We start from the raw sequence: 21,507 nt of genomic DNA, 5'->3' as shown, positions 1-21,507 counted from the left end.
CACACACACACACACACACACAAAACCACCTTTCAGAATCATATGCTCCATGTAAGTCTTTGGCAACAAAAACATATTGATCTGGGCAGAGGCAGTGAGGAACTTAGGTAGGGCTCTGGGTGTGAGCTCCTATGTAACTCATGTACAACCCTGTGAGTTTGCTGAGGTCAGAGAAGGCTCAGTGCAGAGACCTGAGGGATCCTTGTGTCTGAGAGGATGTGGTTAGGGAAGCGTCTGGGGCCTGTGGGATCAGCACAGGTGTATGTGTCTTTGCACACTCTGCCTCTGAGGGGTGACTGAACTTGTACACCCAGTGTGTCCTGGTGGATATCTGAGCAGTGAGTGTGGGAGAAGGAGGGTACTGGGTAGAGGAAGCATTTCTGCCTGGAAGGGGGCGAGTCCCTGGGTAGCCTTGGCCTTTGGCTCTGTACAGTGTGAAGGCCTGGGATGGGAATGAGGCCAGTATCACACCCTCTGATCCATTTTCCTCAACAGGGCCAGTGTGTCAGCTTGTCTGGCTTCATGAGTGCCTAGTAACCCCTCACCCTCTCCCCAGCCCAAGTGATCCACCTGCCACCCTATGAAGAGACACTAGAGAACAGGGACCATGCTATATCATCAGGTGGAGTCTCTCTCTTCCTTCCAATCTCTCCTTCCAGCCTTGGTCTCCCTGGGTATAAAAGAACAGGGACCGCTACAGAGAGGGGCTACCCATGCCCCATGAGCCTGGAGGAGCAGCCCCCAGGGAGGCAAGCTGGCTCATGTACTCTCTTAGTAGGCCCCCTCAAAGAAACAATGCAGGTGGGTCTTCTGTGGGCTGGAGGTGTAGGTCTTTGGGCAATCTCCAGGGGGCGCTGGCCAGAAGCCAGCACACGTCTGTACCTGTCAATAGATGAAATGAGGGACAAGACAGAAGTTAAGCGAGGCCTGGCAGGGCCTATCTATGGGGATGTGTGACTTCTGTCACTCACTGGCCTCAGGAGGAAGACCAGCAGTCCCTCTGAGAAGAAAATCCCAGGCTGAAAGAGATGGGGAACCCTTCAAGGGAGAAGCTCAATTTAGGCCTTACTCCTGGGATGGGGGACGGGAAGGGGGGGCAGGGAGGGTCGTGGGGCTTGAACTCAGGGCCTGAATACTATCCCTGAGCTATTTTTGTTCAAGGCTGGCACTCTACTGCTTCGAGCCACAGCTCCACTTCTGGTTTTCTGATGGTTATTTGAAGATAAGAGTCTCATGGACTTGGGCTGGGAATGTGGCCTAGTGGCAAAGTGCTCGCCTCATATACATGAAGCCCTGGGTTTGATTCCTCAGCACCACATATACAGAAAAAGCCAGAAGTGGTGCTGTGGCTCAAGTGGTAGAGTGCTAGCCTTGAGCAAAAAGAAGCCAGGGACAGTGCTCAGGCCCTGAGTTCAAGCCCCAGGACTGGCACAAAAACAAAAACAAACAAACAAGAGTCTCATGGACTTTTCTACTCTGGCTGGCTGTGAACTGAAATTCTCACATCTCAGCCTCCTGAGTAGCTAGGATTACAGGTGTGAGCCACCAGTGCCCAGCTTAACTCCTCGTGTTCTTGAAGGATGGGGATGAGAAAGAACTGGGTCTTCTATCTTTCCAAAGGCAAGCCCACCTTCTAGAGGCCCTCTGGTGACAATCCTCCTCTCAGGTGGTAGCCTGGGCCCTGGAGGTAGCACTCACCGAGGGCCGCCAGCCTTGCACATGTGGCTCCCTCCTCCTGGATTATGCCTGTGATGGGCCATGTCACTTCCGCCGGTCCTGGGACCAGGATCCTAAGGCATTGCCAGGAGAGTAGCAGCTCCAGGATGACTTCTGAATTCTTCATTCTGAATTCTGGGGGTGGTCTTGGGCCAGGAGGGGCTGTCTTCCTTCCCCAGCATTGCCCATCCATAAAGGGCATTTGTGCCCAGGCAACACCCGCCCACCTGGGGCTGCTGTGAACACAGTGCGGCAGTGAGAGGGGGACAAACGCGCCTGTGTGCGCCTGGCCGAGGTGCCGGAGGAAGCACGGCTGGGGCACAAGTGTTAATGGGCCTTCTTCCTGCCCTGGCCTAGCCAGCTCCTTGGTGCTCATCCCTTCTCCCCTGCAAGGCTTGCTCCCTCCACGTCCCTGGCTGCAGATCTGTCCTGCTTAGACAAACATCCCGCTCAGCCCTGGCTTTATGGCTTTTCTGTGCCATCCTTCGTGCGGTTGGGAACCGATGCTCTGGTCCAGGAGCAGAGGCTGGGCCTGGGATAGGGGAAGTTGGGCTGGGAATGGAGGCTGAGCCCAGCCAAGCAACCGCCAGGCCAGCGTGGAATCCTGCTGCCAGGAGACAAGGCCCAGGCAAAGGACAACACAGGGAAGTAAAGAAGCATGCCCACGTTGCAGAGCTGGTTGGTGGCAGAGAAAGCATTGAAGCCAGGCAGGCAGCCTAAGCAGTGGGCATTTGCTGGAGAAAAGCTACTACACTGCTTGCATTCTTGTCTGTCACTGTAGGGTTTTTGTATTTGAGCCTCTGACTGGTTCAATGTCCCTAAGTTCCTGGGTCTCAAGCATAGTCCGATTCTAGCACTATGTGCTTAGAAATTCTGGGGCTCTTAGGACCCTTAAGCCCTCTAAAGGTCAGCATCTTCTACCAGCTTCTCCTATATAAGGGAAGACATTTTCAACATACATAGAGGTGGTTGAATAAAATACACACTCTCAAGTGTTATGGAATGTAGATTTGCTTATGCTCATTGCTTTATTTTTCCTTAACGCATTTTAATAATAGAGTTACCATCACTGGGAACATATGTACCAACTGTTAAGAGTATATTTATTGGATTAGAGGCATGGCTCAGGTGGTAGAGAATCAGCCAGTGAGGGGAAACATCAGACACTTAAGAGTCCTGGTCTCAGACAAAAGAGAGAAAGAGAGAGAGAGAGAAAGAGAGAGAGAGAGAGAGAATATTTATATTTTAAAAGTTCAGGAAGAGCCACTTTGCAAACGAAGACACCAAAGTCCTGAGAGGACCAAGGTCTTGACATCTTGGTCAAGTTTCAGAGCAAGTTGGGATCCTGGGAGTATAACAAGAGTTGGGTAGAACTCCCTTTTGCCTGGTTGGCGGGTCTCCCTCATCTTCTGTAAGGAGCCCTGACGTGTAGGGGTGGCATTGAGAGGCACAGACTGTTCAAGGGACCAAGCGAAATTCAGTAGCAAACTAGCCCGTCTCCCAGCAGAGCAGTGACAATTCCAGGAACCAAATCAGCCCTCAGCCTTACCTGCCATCTGCTTCTCAGAGCCTTCTAGAAGCCCAGGACAGTCAGCCTTTGACAGTCTTGTTGTAGAAGGAGTCAGCTATGTAGGGACAAGCAGAACATAGGAGGGTGCACCCCATCATGCAATTGGAATAAAGGTATAGACCACCACCCACAAGGGAAGGAAGCAAAGAAAGATTTTTCTAGAGCATCTTCTGTATGCCTACTACTATATTTTTCCAGCTTTGAATTTTTAATTTTAAGCTCAATAACCTTTATAAGGAAAATCTGAAGAGTTTCACTCCCCCCTCCCCCCATAGAAATGCCTGGAGAGATCAAAAGCAATTCAAAAGCAGAGCTAGCATGTAAGTATGATCTCACACCTGTGGATGCCTGCTCTGGGGGGCATCTGTACCCTGAGCTGCTGGGGCTGAGGTTGCAGGGAGAGGAGGAGGAGGAGGAGGTGGTGGTGTGGGCTGAAGTGAACATCCTCTCTGCCTGCCTTTATTGTTCACAGAACTGAAAAAGTGATGAGGGCTTTCCTTCCTGTCTTTAAGAAAACAACAGAATCAAAACAAACAGAGAAGGGGAACTCCCCTCCCATAGCCTTTGCCAGAAATAAAAGGAAGAAAGAGTCCCAGGCTGACCTGCCAGCTGCTAGAACAGGGGCTGCCTGGGCCGGCCAGGGGGCGGAGGACTGCCAGAGACTGAGCATCCCCCTATCCTGAGATATGGGGAAGCAGCAGAAACTTCCCAAAGGGCTTTCATAAATCTTAAGGAAGGGCAAAGAGGAAATGAAAACATATACCTCTAAGAAATAAACCCAGCCCCCCAAAGGCACACCAGTGTTTTCGTCCTCCAACAGACAGCTCTCACTCAAGACACCCAGGTCTCACCCCATTTCTCACACCTGAGCAACCTAAGCACTGAAGGCTCCCAAAGGCAGGAATAGCCTCAAGGTGTCTCTTTCTCCCCACTCTGGATTTGGCCTTGCACAGACCTCAGCTGTCACATCAGATGAAGTCTAGAGTGGCAATGGTAATGCAGCCCACCCCCAGTTCTCCCCCAGGGCCACGCTACTCATCGCTTGTGCTCATTGGCTCATTTGAATCAACTGGCAGCTTACAGAAATCTCTACTGGCTGTACGGAGGGCTATGGCCTTAAAGGCTCAGCAAATGTCTTAAGTGGCCTTACTACTAGAGAGACAGGATCATGGTCTCATGGCACCAATCCATGGGTCAGTCTCCACTTTAACAGGGACTCGCAGGCCAAATGAGCTTTTTTGCTGTTGTTTATTTGGCAGTAGTGATTGAAGCCTGAGCCTCCAGGCTAGATAAGCCTTTCTAGTACTTGAACTATACCATTAGCTCTGTATTTTTTCTTTCTTTTTGAGACAGGGTTTAACTCTACGTTTTGCCTGGGCTGGCCTTGAACTCTCAATCCTCCTCCAATTCCTGCTTCCCAAATAACTCTAGTGATGAAAATGTGCCTACACTTACACCATTTGCAAAAATGCCTAACTACATTAAAGAACTTGTCTGTGAGCTGGACACCAGTAGCTCATGCCTGTAATCCTAGCAACTCAGGAGGCTGAGATCTGAGGATCGTGGTTCAAAGCCAGCTCAGCCAGAAAAGTCCATGAGACTCTAATCTCCAATTAACCACTAGAAAACAGGAAGTGGTTCTGTAGCTCAAAATGGTAGAGTGCTAGCCTTGAACAAAAAAGCTCAGAAACAGTGCCCAAGCCCTGAGTTTAAGCCCAGCGACCAATGGAAGGAAGGGAGGCAGGAAGGCAAGAAGGCAAGAAGGCAGGAAGGGAGGGAGGGAGGAACGGAAGGAGGGAAGGAGGAATGGAAGGGAGGGAGGGAGGGAAGGAAGAGAGAGAAAGAAAGAAAGAGAGAGAAAGAAAGAAAGAAAGAAAGAAAGAAAGAAAGAAAGAAAGAAAGAAAGAAAGAAAGAAAGAAAGAAAGAAAGAAAGAAAGAAAGAAAGAAAGAGAAAGGAGAAAAAAGAGAAGTCGTCTGTGACTTGGGCTCCAGGTCAGATTGCAACTGGAGAATGGCTTTTCTCCACTGAGACTAATTAGTCTTAGCAAATACTTAATAAATACTTAAGTTCTATACTGGTAAGCATTTGGGCCTATGGGAAATGTTAGGAAACAGATCAACCCCAGGGTGTCTCTGGGGCGCGAAAGAAATGGTGTTAGTGGAGGACTGGGCCTAAGCAGTGAGGACACAGTCTACATGCAGAGCTGTGAGGGGCTCAAGGGTACTGCACTTATGACATTGCTAACTGCTAAAAGGCTGCAAGACGCTGAGCTTGCAGAAGCAAGGCTGTCTGCCTCCTATCCCAGGTCCTGCATTTAGTAGTTGCTCCGTTGAAATCTGTTGAATAAATGGCCAAAATGCTTCCTGGCAGCAGAAAGCCACAGCAGAGCTGAGCTGGGTCCTCCATCCTGCTGAAAAATTCCTTTTCCTCAACATCCCCTTTGCCCCACTCAACTGTCATCCTTTCTCACCTGAACACTCAAGCCATCCTCCTCCTTTGCACTGTGCCGTTAATTCAATCTCCAAGTGACCTCTGGAGTTTCCACGCCAGAATATAGGTCAGGTGGTGCCCAGCCCTCCTTCATAAGCCTTCGCTGGCTCCCCACTTCCCATGGAATAGAATCCAGGCTCCCTGGCTCTGGAACTCAGACTCTAACTGCTACCCAGAACCTGCCCCGTCCCAGGCAACTGAAGTGAACATGGTGGTTAAAAGCTCGGTTCCTGGGTTTCAATTAAAGCTCCTTACTGAGTGGGTGTTGAGCTAGGATAAGTTACTGATACTTTTCAAGATACTGTCTCCTCTGAGCTTTCATGTCATAGAGGTGAGTTGTGGGAAAGCTTGTTAGCTCATGAGGCTTCTTGGGAGCAGGTGCCTTGTGAGGATAACCTTGAACCCCTTCCCACAGCTCCAACTCTGTGTTGCTACTGTAGGAGCTCAGTAACACTGGCCAAGTGGCTCTGCAGACCAGGGGTGAGAACCCATCAGGAGCTGTGGATACAGTCATTTCCTGGTGCCTAACACCTCTCTGCCACCCCTGGTCCTATTGTACTCCTCCTTGGACTGCTAGACCCAGCCTTTTCTGCCTCCTCTAAGTAGGCTTCCTGCTCCTCAGGTTGGGTCAGTGCACACACAGCAGATAAGTCTTGGGCCATGTGCTTTTGTAGAGCAGTTATCTGTTTATACAGCCGCCTCCCAAGAGCCTGGGCCCTCCCATACCTTCCTCTCTAGAGCCTGGCTCAGTGGCAGCCCAGTGAGGTGAATGAAATGAATTTACTCTGTGACCTCAAGCAAAATCCCTCTGTCCTACTCTCACTAAGGGCAGGCAGTCATTCTCTTTCCTGGATGGAAAAGGCCTGAAGGTAGGCAAGGAAAGGAAGAGTGGCCAGTGACACCTGCAAGGATTTCATGAGGCCTTGAGGGCCATGGAATCCATGAGGAGTAGCCATACTGGCTCATCAGTGAACACCAACCTCAAAGATGCTCCCATATCCTGGTGGGGCTTGCCAGTGTATGGTACTCTGACAAAGCGATTTTAAAAAGAAAAACCACCAGTGGCTCACACCTGTCATCCTAGCTACTCAGGAGGCTGAGATCTGAGGACATAGCTTGAAGGAGGCCTGGGCAGGAAAGCCCATGAGATTCTATCTCCAAGTAACTACCAGGAAAAAAAAATCTGAAGTGGTGCTGTGGCACAAATGGACAGCACCCAGGGCCCGAATTCAAACCTTAGGACCAGCACACACACACACACACACACACACACACACACACACACACACACACACACACACAGAGGAAGTTTGGGGCTGGGAGTATAGCTCCATGGTACTGTAGTAACCAGCTTGTGCTGGGTCATCCTCAACACCCGTGACATGACAACTACAAGTAATAAAATATATAATGACAGAAGTCAGTGTGCCCATCTCTCATCTCTTTCCTACTTAGGGACTGGGTTCCAGGAACCTTCCCCCGGGATCTGCCCATCTGCCCGTTCCACCAGCGGTGTGATCAGGAGGTGCTCACCCCTCAGTCCTGGCCTTCAAGGGCTCATCTCATGATGTGCTACCCTGAGCCAGTGCTGGGAAGGAGTGCGAGCAGGCACCCTGGCTGACTAGCCACCTCCGGCTGGGATGTTGGCCCAGGCCTCAGGTTTCAGGTTTCAGCTCCAAGTGTTTTCCTGTCTAGGACACTTTCTATTTTTTCAATACTTTTCCTATCACAGCCCAACAACAGAAAAAGGAAATTCGTTGAGCCTCCTAAAGACCCAGGACTGGAAGGGTGTGGGTGGGAGCTGGGGGAACTGGGGGCGGGGGTGGTGAGCAGAACCCAGTTTAGGAAAAGCCAAAGGCAGAGCTGCAGGAGGAACTGCCGGGGCCCAGGTCCTGACCCCTCCCACCCCCTCCTTCCAGGGCTGAGTCATTGTTTTGCAACAAACAGCAGGCCGGAGCCAGGTCCTAGCACTTCGGAAAGTCCAGCCCCGGGAGCAGGCTGAGCTGAAACCTGCTCTCCCAACTGCCTGGCCCAGGTCCTGCACGATTGTGGGTTATCTCCAGCCGCATCCCGGCTAGGGACAGCCCCTGCCATTGGACTGTGTAAAAACAGAGGTCTTGGCAATCTGGAGCCTGGGTGGGGTGAGAAGCAGGTCTTTCTGAGCTACCTCTTGGCATAGAGGTTTCCCCACGGATGGGGGGGAAGGGGAGCAGAGTTCGGCTTTGCTTCTGATTGCTGATGGCCTTATGCAAGGATCCTCTTTCCCCTGTTTTAGCCACCCTCCCCATTGTAACCCTGTTGGAATAATAGTCCCTGTATAGTGGGGTTGTTCTGAGGATCGATGGGTTCCTATTTTAAAAGGGCTATAAGGGTTGGAGGTGTGGCTCAATTGGTAGAGCGCTAGTCAATGAATGAAAGCATTGGGTACCGAGTTCGAGTTAAGATGTCAGACCTAAAAAAAAAAAGGAAAGAAAAGAAGAAAGGGTTATAAACGTTGCAGTGATTTATTTTTAATGGGTGCATTGCTAGGATCAAATCTAGGGTCTCCTGCATGCACTCTACCACTGAACTACATCCCCAGCCTTATCAGTGAGGTTAATTTTTAAAAGAGCTATGGTATCATTAAATGGGGAGGGGGGGTAGTAGTATGTGTGGAAGGAGAGCTATAATGCTAAAAAAAAAAAACAAAAAAAAAAACACCTCCCCTGCCCTTCCCCCACCCCCAGCAGGCCAAGCTCCTTCCCCCCCCCCCCCCCCACCTGCCCACTGCCCCTTGGAGCCAGGGCATTGATAGGCCTCAGCAGGACCAACACCAGGCCTCTAAACCTCCTTTTCTAATGGAAGTTGAGCTGCTTAGCCCATGTGCCCAGAGGGTCTACCCACTTGGGCACCTCGCAGAGCCTTTGCTGGTTTCCTGCAAAAGCTTTAGGAATTTCAAAAAGATGCTTCCACTGGTAAGCCCAAGGGAAGCAAAGTGATGTAAAGCAATGCAGCCCCAAAGCCATGCAGCCCCCCCACCAACCGTGATGCCTGCTGGCCCATCTTCTCCTGTGGACTGCTCATTCCTAATTGCTGGGGTGGGGGTGGGGTTGTTGTTTGCCCTAAAGTTTGCTGTTTTTGTTTTTAGCAAGGATCCATTTCAGTATAGCAGGATACAGCAGGAAGAGATGGTGGGAGGTAGGGAGGTGGAAGAAACATTCCTGGCTCCTCACACTGGAAATGAGAGCAAATCTCCCAAATGACTGATTTCTTAGGCTCACATTACAGTTTCAAATCCTGCTTCTGACACTCATAAGAAGGGACTCTCTCTCCAAAGTTCTACTTCCTTGTCTATCTTTGCCTTGAACAGTGGCAGGAGATGAAATGAAACCTGGAGTGGTGCGCAGGGGCTTCCTTCGTGGCCTTTGTCTTCTCCTCCCACCCCCGCCCTTCACTCGATCCCCTCAGCCACCTCTGGCCTTGAACACCTTCCTTGTCAGTGTTTGCGCTCACGTACCTGAGCCTCCACTCACTTCTAGCCGAACTCCATCCTTAGTGGTTTGGTCTTCTTCCCCACCTGGCTTCCAGTTCTGTCTGATGAGTTTCGGGCCTGACACCTGGCTACTCTAGGGTGCCAATATTGCATCAAAGTTAACAGAACCCTCTTCAGAGCCCACTGGATGGGGCAAGGGTGGGGGTGAAGGATTTGCCTCTCCCCTCTAGGCCCATTCTTTCTCTGTAACCAAAGATGGGATATGAAGGATTGACCCCCCACCCTGTTGCCTCAGGCCCATACAGACACCAGGTGGAACCTCAGCTTGGGAACCTGCCTTGATATGCTGGCAGGACATCTCACCTAGGCCCAGCTGTAAACAACCCTTTGTGGGCCAAACAAAAAAGCCCCAACTTCCTAGACCTAGTGGTGCTTTCAGTGACCTCTGCCTCCTTGCTCAGACCCCATGTAAGCCTGGTCCCAAATTCACCCCCTCTCACAACCCCCAAAACCCCCTGTGCCCCTCGCTGTTCCTCAATAAACAGTCCTCGCCCCTTGATGATGATGAGTCCGGCCTATTCCTTTTCTGTTCTCTTCCATTTTCTCAACAGGGAGGACTGCCATTTAGGCTTGCCCATTTACTAGCTGTGAGACCCTGAACAAATTTGGGTACTCCCCAAACCTCTGTCACTCACATGTTCAATCAGCAAATAGTTCTGAGGATCTGCTCTGTGACACTGGGTTGGGAGCCACAGGTACAGGCGAAAAGGGCAGAGCTGCTCCCTGCCCTCAGATAATCAGCCAGAAAGAAGACACGTACTGAACACACACAGAACTCATAATCACTAAGTGCTGTAGAGAGATGAGGGTGCTCTGGGGCTCATATTTCATGGAAGGTTGGAGAGCAAGCACCCCTGAAGTGGAAGCCAGACTTGAAGCATTACCTAAAGTTGTAGGAGCTGGGAAAGCAGAAGGGGGTGGGGCACTCTATGGAAATAGTGCATACAAAGACTGTGATTTAGAAGAGTTTGATACTCCTCGACTGAAAGGAACCCATAGTATGCAAGCAAGAGACTCAAGATGAGATTGGAGAAGAGAAAGGCTGAAGCCAATGAGGCCACCAGCCTAGGAAAGACTTTGGAGTATTGAGTGGTTCTGTTTGTTTATTTGTTTTTAACAGTGAAGGGACTCTCCATAGTAGCTCAAGTAGCTGAATAGATAATGACATGGCATAGATTTGGGGAGACCAAGGTGAGGTGATTTTCTAGGGAAGGGTGAAGAGAAGAACAGGAGGTTAGCTCTAGAGACTGGAGATTATCTGTTTCAAGTAGGTAGCTGGAGACATCAGTCTTGAGTTGAAAAGTCTAGGGTGAAAACTGAACGAACGTTTTCATAGAATTAAAAAAAAAATGAGCATAGGGAGGTTGGAAGAGAGAAATCAATACTAACCGAAGAGGACTCAGGCCCTTGGGCCTGAGGAATACCAGCACTGGAATGTCAGGTGAAAGCTGACTTTCTCATCTACACAGTGGAGACCATGGTACCCATAGCTTACAGCATATCTGAAGGCCATTGAAAGTGATGAATGTAAAACCCTCTCCCAATCAATGCACCTGAACAACACATTTGGTTAACATTGTCTTCATTTGCAAGTGATGGAAACTCAAAATGGTTTTAGAACAAGAGGAATTTGTTCAAGGTATTGGGATAGCTCTCTTCAGCATAGGAAGAACTCAAGTCATTAATCTGCAGGCCATGGAAGGGCAGATGTGGCCCTTTCAAAAGTGCTTTAAGTCTTGCCTATCTGCTTCCTGTTGGAATCAACTTCATTTTTGCTCACATTCCCTCACTTCCCCATGTGATAAGAGACATGGCTGTTGGATAGCTAGATGTTCCTCCTTGGAGAGGGACTCTCACTTGATCATATTCTCTCTGATCCCAAGTGTGTGAACTCTCTCAGGGAAGGGCTTTGATTGGCTCAGCTCCGTTCAGGATCCTCCCCCTGCATGCATCATTGAAGATGAGCTAAGAGACCCATGTAGACAAAGAAAATGATGTCATGGGCCAGACCCTCCAACAACCTGTAGGTCTAGGAAATAATAGGCCACCCTCTCAAATTATTAACAAGGCAACAAAGGCACTAGGAAGGTGGGGTTAATTCAGTCTCCACAGGTGACTCAAAGCAAAACATAACCAACAGCTCTGTTTTTATGTGTTTACCCTGGTACTTCCTTGAAACCTCCTCCATCCCAGACCCCATTCACCACACTCACCAGCCCTTGGTATCCTCCTCATCCTGCCTCCTCTTGGCTCATTTCCAGGGCTTTCAATAGCCAGACCCTAGGACTGAGACTAGTTTCCTGGAACTCCAAACTGTCTCCCTTCTTCCATCTCATATCAGTTCTTTCAGACCTCCTCAGGAAGGGACCCCTGATCTCTCCAGGCATGTATCCCCTACACTGTCCTCTAAACCCCCCGAGGCAATGGTCACTGCTCCTATTCAAGGGATAGTCCATCTCCCATGACCTCTGAGCAAGATGCCTCTAGCTCCAGAGAGAGGCTCATTAACTTGCCTGGGGCCACACTATTGGTTAATGATATAACCAGCACTTGAATCCAACACTGATCACAAAGGTCAGCAAACCATAGCCCACTGTTTGTTTCTGCTCTGGTTCAGCCAAAGAACTAGCTTGGGTTTTACATATGGCAGAGAACATACATTTTGGGCATATATAATTAAAGTTTCAGTGTGCATAAAGGAAAGTGCTCTTGGAACACCATCACATTCACATCTTGGGTACAGCAAGGTTGGATAGCTGCGACAGAGATGAAATCCTCAAAACCTAGAATGGTGACTCTGGCCCTAGACAGAAGACATTTGCCAAAAGATTCACCCACAGCCTGGCACTGTAATCCTAACTACTCAAGAGGCTGAGATCTGAGGACCATGGTTCTAAGCAAGCCTAGGAAGGAAAGTCTGAGCCACATTTGTCTCCCAGGAACTGCCCAACAGCTGGAAGTAGACTTACTCAAGTAGTAGAGTGCCAGTCTTTGAGCAAAAAAGCCCAAGGACAGCACCCAGGCCCTGATGTGAAGCCCTATTACTGACACGCATATTCTCTCTCTCTCTCTCTCTCTCTCTCTCACACACACACACACACACACACACACACACACGAACCACACAACCCTCTGGGGTTCTCAACCTCACCTGCCTTGCGGGGCTGCTGTAGTCTTGTGGCAGGCTCAGTGGGCTCTGTCTCTCACTCAAGACCTGCCCACCATGGAAACCTTTGTCCTAGGCCCTGGGCCTCTCTATTGTGCTCTAGGCCTTGTCTAGCTTTTCAAGGAGCCCACATCAAGACTGCAGCTGAGGTCTCAGTTGGAAATGTGAGTTGAGAGCAGCCATGGCAATTAGTTGGGGGTGAGGAAGAGAACAAAGAATGCCAGGAGTTCTGAACAACCTACAGATTCCATGAGAAGAGAAAGGGGATGGGAAAGGGAAAAGGTGGGGATCTGGTAGCCTCTGGCTTTTGATTGCCTAAGTGGGGCTTTGTTTAGGAAGAATCTCCTTCCTTGAGTCCCTAACCAAGAACCCGTTGGGAAGTGGAAGGGGAGCCGTCCAATCAGCCCCCACCGGGCTTTTGTGCTGTGTGACCCTGCGGGAGAGGCAGGCCCTGAGATGGGGGGAGGGGCGTTCCTGAATTTTCTTCTCAGCCTTCCCAGGGACTCAGGTTCATCCAACTTTCTGGGACTCCAGCCTCTTCCCTGCACTGGGGAGCCTGTGTGGCCTGCTTCGGGCCAGCCTGGGGAGAAAATGAGGGAACAGATGTGGAAACCAGAGGTAATGGGTTTTGATGTCAACCAAATGGAAACCTGCCATTTGGGGTCATCCAAGGAGCTCCAATTCACCGAGAAGGCTCCGTTTTAGGAAACTTGGGAAGCAGAGGTAATCATGCCCTCGCTGTACCCTTGCTGGTTGCATGTCTACAGTCTACACCTGATCTTGCTTTGGAGGAAGAAGGAATCTGGGGAAGGGAATTGTAGAGCAGTAGTCTCCCCACTACCTGGGAGAACATTAGAAAATGAATGCCAGATCTTAGGGCTGGGGCCTGGCATTTCTCCAGAGATCTCAGAAGAGATCCATCCATCCATCTGGCCACAAGGGCCTAGGACCCCAAGGACCCCACTGTGAACAGTGGTGAATGCACTAAACTGCTCCAAGGCCCAAGAGACTTCAGGAAGGGGCAGGAGCTGGGGAGTCAGGAAGGACTGCGCTACCCCAGATCAAAGCAGATTCCCCAGCCTTTGATTCCCCAACAAACAGCCTCTAAGGCAGCAGTGTGGAGTTGGAAGTCGACTGGCCTTGTGGAGGAAAGTGAAGAAAGGCCCTGTCTGGCCAGCTCTCTTTTTGCATAAACGGCCTGGCTGCCTAACAAAAGGGCGGTCCTTAAAAGGCTTAGGGGGCTGTTAAAGGCTTCCGGCAATGGCTTAATTGGGGGCATTAAAGAAGCCTCCTCAGGAAGGCCAGCCCTTCAAAGACCAGGCTGCCAGGGTTGCCTGCCCTCAGCACCTCTTCCTCAGCCTCTCCCCCGAGGCTGCCAGCCCCCCCCCCCCCAATTGGTCTCCTCATCTCAGTCCCCATCCCTGAGGCTCCCTGAAGACTTAGGAAGTCCCTAGCTAGTCTGTCTGGAGGGATCCAGCACCATTTGTTCACACAGTTTGGTCTGGTAGCTCAGTCTGGTGCAGGAGGGAGGGAAGGCTGAGCTAGACAGACACAGGCATCTATTCTGGCTGTCTCCTCCAGAACATCCAGGGCCCCCGGGCCCCTTCCTGAGCTCCCTTTACCAGCCCTTCACCCCAGGGTCCCTGTCTGGCTGAAACTTCATGACCCACACATTAATTGTCCGCACATTTACTGAGCTTACTACTTGGGAGGCAGTGGGATTCAGAGGGAACCAGACAAGGGCCAGGACTTTGGGGAGGGAGATAATGTACTTATGAAAAGGCAAAATCAATAGGAGTGATGTTGGGTAAAAAGGAGATGGAGCAGAGCTGGATCAGTTTGGCTCATTTGGCAACTCTATATTAATAGCAAGTCCACCATTAGCTTGGCCAGACTGTCTACCCAGGGAGCAGGGGATTCTTGAAGGGTCTCTCAAATCCATACATGGCTCAGCAGGTCTATAGGAGGTGGTATGAGGGACTTCCTAGCCCCCAGGCACTTCCCTCTTGATTTTCCACCAACACTCTTCTCTGCCCATTAGGTTTGGGGCCCATGCTGATTGGCCTAGGCCCATCTGAGATGGAGACACCAGGGCCCAGGGGCTTCTGGGATTTCGAAGCAAGCACTCTTGCCACTAGGCCATATTCCCAGCCCAGCTTCTGGGATTTCCATGTCTTTGGCAGGCACCAATGTCAGGAAAGGCCATCCTGTCAGCAGGGTGATTGTGGTTTACACCTTAAATTTGAGCCATTTCTGGTCTCTGAGCAGGTCTGCTGGCCACATCTGTAGCCTATGGTGTCTCCAAGCAGGAACTGCAAGTGATGGGGCAGAGCCTGGCTTGAGACCCTTCCTCCTGAGAAGGTTCCAAATGGCCAATGAACAGCAGGTCATGAGTCTCCAGGAGCCTGTCAAACACACCACCTCCCCTCTACTCGTTCCAGCCTTGGCAGAGACAGGGGCCCTCTAGGAAGGGGCTCTGAAATCTAAACTGGTCATCTCCATACAAAATGGGAGATCTGTCTATGTGTTCCACTCCTGCCTATGCGAAGCATGCACTGAGGATACCTGGAACTGGTAAGCATGAGGAAAAGACCTGGTAGCTTTGGCGCACACCTGTAATCCTAGCTTTGAACTGAGGATCTCAGTTCAAAACCCGCCTAGGCAGAAAAATCTGTGAGGTTTTTGTTTGTTTTTCAGTCAGTCATGGGTCTTAAATTCAGGGCCTGGGCACTGAGCTTTTTTGCTCAAGGCTAGCACCCTACCACTTTGAGTCACAGCACCACTTCCAGTTTTCTTGGTCAGGCTGGCTGTGAACTGTGATCCTCAGATCTCAGCCTCCTGAGTAGCTAGGAATATAGGTCTGAGCTACCAGGGGCCAGCTTCTGTGAGAATCTTACCTCCAATTAACCAGGAAAAGATTGGAGGTAGAGCTGTGGTTCCAATGGTAGAGTGCCAGCCTTGAGAGAAAAAGCTAAGGGACAGTGCTCCAGCCCTGAGTTCAAGCCCAAGTACTTATACATATGTAGAAGACATAGAGGAGGAGAGAAAGAAGAAAGGGTGGGGGGGGGAAGGGGGAGGACCTATCTGGTCCCTCATCGTATTCACTGGTCCCAGTTGCCTCCTTGACCACCCCCTCTGGAAGGGGGACTTTCAGTGTGGACACCTGGACAGTCCCTGACTCTTCTGACAACTAGCCTGATATGCTCCTAACTGTGGTTTCCCAGATCTGCCTTCAGGGCTAAAACAGGGAAAGCCCCTGGCAAACAGGACCAGTTGGTCATCCTACTATTACCCCATAGACTGGCCTCTGCCCCCATTGGTCCCCTGAAACAGTGTCCAAAGGCCACCCCAACCTCAAATGCCTCTTCTTTTCTCCTCCACCCGCTGGGGACGGTGATAAGGTGGTGAGAGGGCAGGCTGCACCGGGCTGGCCTGTGGGCATAGGGATCCTCTGTGTGGGCAACTCCACCCCCCACCCCACCTTGCTGGTCCCACAGCTCCCATGCTCGTTGCTGGGCCTGCACCTTTTATCTTCCCTTCTGCTATCTGGCTGCTGGAGAAGCACCCCTTCCTCACCCACCCCAGTTCTGCCTGGACTCAGATAAGCTAGGGGGGGCCCTCAAGAAGAAAGAAGCAAAATTGTGACCTGGCTCCACCCCCGCCATGAGCTAGCCAGCCTGATTCTTAGCCAGATGTTGTCCAGAGAAGAAGCTAGACGTCCTCAAGCACTTCCCCAGCACCACAGGAGAAGGACACCGGGCAAGGCTATCTTGTACCCATCAAACAGGTGGGAAAAGTGAGGATCATTGCCATTGGGCCAGTCACAGAGAAGATCGGCCAAGGGGCAGGGCTCAGATAGCCTAAGACTCTTCAGTGGAGTTCAGTGCAGGGCACAATTGAGTCCAGCTAGGGAGACAGACCCTCAGAGGGAGGTTCAGCATGGCCCCTTTCCTGCTGGTATGAACCAGCTCCCAGCCCCACCTGAGCCCAGAGCTCAGGGTGCCTTCTTGTGCTGCGTCTAGCCCTGAAGGCCGGTGTCTCCACTTCTCCCTCCAAGCCCACAGACATCAGCCTTCCAAAGCTCCCCTCCCCAAGGTAGGCTGACCATTCCCCACTGCCCTACAGGCCACAATGGTAGCCATACAGAATGCCTGGTGGGGGGGGGGGGGCAGCCATGCCTGGTTCTTTTATTACTCTGCACCCCTCTTCAGGAGAGGGATGTCTTCCTTCTCTCTGGGACTTCGGGGACTCCTTCAGGAAGCCTCTTGGCAGGTGCTAGTCAGGAGCGAGGTGTCCTTCAAGCAGCCGTAGGCCTTACTGTGTGTCACACAACAACCCTCACCAACTTGTCACCATCCCCTTTGTCTCCTTAGTCAAGAAACCAAGCCCCAGAGAGGTTGGGAAATAGGATCGAGGTCACGCAGCAGGATGGATAGAAATTGGATTTAGAAGCCACTCTCAGGATCCTGAGTCTGGACTCAGAATCACCCATGGCCTGCCCTATGGCTGTCTGAACCTCTTTTAGACTCCTTGCCTACCAGGGTGCAAGGCTTGTCCTGGCCACCCAACTAAAAGGTCCTCAGGGCAGGAAGCCCATCTCGCCATCTCACCCCTGGTCCTCAGAGCCCCTCTGGGAGGGAGCTCAGTGAAAAACAGTTCTGCTAACCCTCAGCCTGACTTCTCAGGAGTCACTGCCTGGCTTTGTTTTGGCTCTAGGGGCCTGGGTCCAGCCTCAGCTTGGAATGTGAGCACATTACCCAGGGGGAGGGCTGGGGACTTGGATCCTGGGGGTTCTAGTACCTTCCAAACACTTCTCTCTGCCCCCTCGAATTCTTCCTTCCCAAGGCCAGCTCCATGCTACCTCCTCCAAGAAGCCCCACTTGCTGATGCCAGACTTGTATTGCCCTGTGCCTTCGTGGATGTGTTTAGATCCCAATGCCAGGCTGAGCTCCCAGCTAGTGTCCCAGCCTGGACCACAACTACTTTCAGCCTCTTCACCCAGTGTAAAGCTATCAAGACCCCACAGGCATTCAGCTCTCTGTGTGTATTAAGCCCAGAACTGCACAGTCTGTGAACTAAGTAGACCGTTAGGCAGCCTCAGGCCCCAGCTGGTGGAAGATATGCCTGCCCTCACTTAGAGCTGTTGCGTGCACCCATGGGTGTGTGTATGTGTGCATCTGTGCAGGGGATAGGTATCTATTTGAAGTGCGGTGAAGTGGGAGTCACGTGACCCTTGCAACAAGCTGCATGTTTGGATGGTCTGCTGACGTGTCTGATTCTGTCACTTCTGTGAACACATATAGCACATGAGCCCTCTCTCCTCAACTCCACCCAACTCCTACTCATCCCTCAGGACTCTCCATGCCCAGCTCACCCCCTGAAGCTTGTTCTGATCTTCCAGCCCGCATATCCTCCCACCCGCCCGCCTACCCGAGGCCCTGACCTGCTGACCTCGCTCACCAGCACTGTCGTCTTAGTGTTCTGGTTCAGCCCTGGAAACTGGGCACCCTGGCTCCTGGAGAGTGAGAGTGAAGTCTACTCTTTCTCACATCAACCCCCACCCCAGCCCAGCTTGGGAGCTGGACTGACACTGCCCTGTTAATACGCAGCAGCTTAACTGAACCAAGATGACCTCCATTGAAGAGAACTGCCTTTCAAGCCGGGTACCAGTGGCTCACGCCTGTAATCCTAACTACTCAGGAAGCGGAAATCTGAAGACAGAGGTTTGAATCCAGCCTGGGCAGGGAAGTCCATGAGACTCTGATCGCCAATTAGCCACAAAAAAAGAGCGAAAAGTAGCACCGTGAGGGAGCAGTAGAGCACCAGCCTTGAGCCAAAAAAAAAAAAAGCCAAGGGAAAGCATCTAGGTTCTGAGTTCAAGCCCCAGTACAAGCACAAAAAGAAAAAAAAAAGAAAGAAGAAAAGAATGTTCGCATTTGTTTCTTCTTCCAGCTCTGCACCATTTGGAGACGCTCTCTTTCCTCTCACACTAGCTGGTCTCCAGTCTAGCAAATACTTCCCTGTCCACCTGCATCTCATTCAGGTCTCATGACAATCCTTCAAGCTGTGAATAATTATCCTCATTGCACAGGTGAGGAAACTGAGGCTAGAGGAGGCTATGTGTCTAGCCCAAGATCACGTGGCCTGCAAAGAAGGGGGAGGGGCTGGAACCCAGGCTGAATGACCACCAGTCAGCACCTCAGGGAGAGAAGGATGGGGCCTCAGGGGGATTCTATCTCACCTCATTGTCTGTCCATACCCTGAGGAGATGGCCACGGGAGTCTGCAGCGCAGGGCCCCCAGGGCCAGTGGTGACCCCACCCAGCCAGCACCCCCAGCACAGGGAGGCTAGGAGATCCAGCGGACCTTGTTCCCTGGGCCTGTGGTTACTGATTTGACAACAGCCTGGTACCTCCTCAGCCAGCCCCAGAGTTAATGATTAAGGAGGGGATTAAATATTAACCACCTGTCAGGCTGTGGCGTAATGTCTGTAATATCTCTGTCTGCACCTGAGCCTACCTAAAAATGGTCTGCCTTGGGCCAGACCCACACCGAGCTTCTAAGCCCCTTACTCCTGCCCAGGCACCCGCCTGGGGTCCTGGGCTTGAGCTTGGCCCCTAGTCAATGTTCATTCCACCCCTCTTTTTCTTCTACCCCCCTCCCCCACCCAAAGGATTTTTCCCTACAGGTTGGCAGCTGTCAGCACATCACCCGAGGCATTCTTGGTGGACTTTCTGGAGGAGGGGGCAGCTGGGGCTGGTAGGTCAGTAGGTTACATCCTTTTGGGCAGGCTTGTTTACCAGAGTCCTCTCCCTCTCCCCTCCCCAGCACCCTGGGCTACATGGCCTCCAGAGTGACTTTACTGAAGGATCACAGAAGAGCTGCTCCTGAAAAGCCATCCTTCACATTCTTCTGACATTTGGGGCTTGGGACCCCACTAGGAAGTCCCACCGATTAGCCTGGCCCTAGGCTTTTGCTTCCCCAGCTCTTGGGGGGGGGCGGGGGTAATGGGGCTCTACAGCTGCAGGAAATCGTCTGAGTCTGTTGGAACGGTCCTTTGAAGTTCAACGCCCTGTGTAGCCGGGGGAGGGGTGCCAAGCCTGAGGCCTGGCCTGCCTGTGACCGAGGCGGCAGGCGGTGTGGGCGCTCGCTGGCTAGCCTCGCAGAGCAGAGCTGGGACCGAAGCAGCAGCACCCAGGCTCTTTCTAGAACTGAGTTCTTATCAAAGCACAACTGTGCTGGCAGGAGTTAACTCCACACAGGTCAACGCCTCTTCCCTTGCCATCCCCTTGAGCAAGCCTGGCAAAGGTGGGGAAACTGAGGCTAGGCAGTTCCAAGACTTAGTGGGAAAGAACCAGGGATTTGGACAACCTTGTTGTTCCCACAGCTGCCTCTGCCTCAGCTTCCCCCCTTTTGCCTTCCTGTCCCCTGTACTGACTGCACCTCTGCCTGGGGGGGGGGGGGCTGATCTCGGCTCGCCAGCAGCACTGGGCCAGGAGAAATGATGCCACCAGGAGACCCATACGCTCCACATTGGGGTTCTGACTTCCTCACAAAGAGGCTCCGTGGCTTTCAGACATTTTGTGAAGCTTCTCACAGACTTCTCTCCTCCCCCAATTCTGTAAATCATCTTAGCATAACCAGATAGCCCAGAACCACTCCTGTGCAGAGGTTTCCTCAGCCATTACTGCGTTATAGATGGGGAAACTGAGGCGGGGGACGGCAGTGTCAAGCACTTCACTGTCTGGGTGGCCCCCTCATGAGTTCCACGGGGGGGGGGGGGGAGGAGGGTGGCCCTGGGTGGCCCTGAGGGGGACTTTCAGTCTGACACCTAGAGCTTTCCTTTTGGGGAAAAAGTGCTGAACCCCTTCCCAAGCTTATCCTTCCAGCCCTACTTGCTCCCCTCTGCGCTGGCCCACCTCCCCAGAACACTGTTCACCAGTGTGACTCACCGTGACCCCCAGGCTTCCCTGGGGGGACTCAGAAGCCCAGGAAACACTTTGGCCATCTTCCACTCCTACCCCATGGGGAAGGGAGGGTGTGGCACCACCCACCCGCAGGGACTCCCACAAAATCACCAATCTCCCCCAGGCCGGGCACAGTGGAGAAGAGCTAAGCTGCTCTCAGCCCATGTTAGTTTTTTTTTTTTTGGCCAGTCCTGGGCCTTGGACTCAGGGCCTGAGCACTGTCCCTGGCTTCTTCCCGCTCAAGGCTAGCACTCTGCCACTTGAGCCACAGCATCGCTTCTGGCCGTTTTCTGTATATGTGGTGCTGGGGAATCGAACCTAGGGCCTCGTGTATCCGAGGCAGGCACTCTTGCCACTAGGCTATATCCCCAGCCCCCATGTTAGTTTTAATAGTTGATGCTCACCTTTATATTTGCATCTCTTTTGCAAACATTTGCATGGGCTGCTTTGGAGGTTCTCCATTTCCCAAAGAGCACTGGGAAGTCATGGATACGTGGGTCTCAGGAGACGCCATGGGCTCACAGAGGTTGAAGAATGTGTCCGTGGGGCTCTCAGGATCTGGACCTGGAGTGCAGGGGTGTGGAAAGGAGACAGAGCATTGGATTTGGGCACCCAGGCTGTGTTGGGAGCACCCTCATGGGCCTTCCTTGGCTCCCCATTCCATGTTCCCCTCCAGCCGCAGACCACTGGGCCAGGATTTTCCCACATCCAGGGCAAGGTAAGGCACAGCTCCTGGAGCCAAGTTTGGAAGGTGGCAGAAATGACAGAGGAGAGATGGGCCAGGGGAAATGGGCACCCAGGACCTGGGGTGTCCGTGTCCTGCTCTCTGGTCCACACAGGCAGTAGAGGCCCCATTCCAGCCCTCTCCACCCTGTGTGTCCATTCTCAATGTAGTTCCCACAGAACCCGAGGTAAGACTCAGCTGCCAGGGCTCTGGCCTGCTGCACTCCCTCGCTGGGTGACTTAGACAAGTCTGTCCCGCTGTAGGCCTTGTTCTTCTCTTCAGTGAATGGTGAGCAATGATACTCACAGACCCTTCCAGGTCTGACAGTGTGTGACCCACTG

General features: G+C 51.9%; 1 long non-coding RNA gene across 1 annotated transcript; it reads right to left on the bottom strand.

Annotated features, from left to right (window-relative positions):
* Positions 1–523: 523 nt before the first annotated feature.
* LOC125356507 lies at positions 524–18,852 on the bottom strand. The gene is made up of 4 exons (XR_007211912.1): positions 18,718–18,852; positions 8,207–8,230; positions 1,631–1,790; positions 524–882 (listed from the first exon to the last, which is right to left on the bottom strand). It is a non-coding gene; the product is annotated as an uncharacterized LOC125356507 (long non-coding RNA).
* Positions 18,853–21,507: the final 2,655 nt, after the last annotated feature.

The sequence above is a fragment of the Perognathus longimembris genome, chromosome 8 (assembly GCF_023159225.1).
Source record: "Perognathus longimembris pacificus isolate PPM17 chromosome 8, ASM2315922v1, whole genome shotgun sequence".
NCBI lineage: Eukaryota > Metazoa > Chordata > Mammalia > Rodentia > Heteromyidae > Perognathus > Perognathus longimembris.
This window is presented reverse-complemented; position numbering and strand designations above follow the sequence as displayed.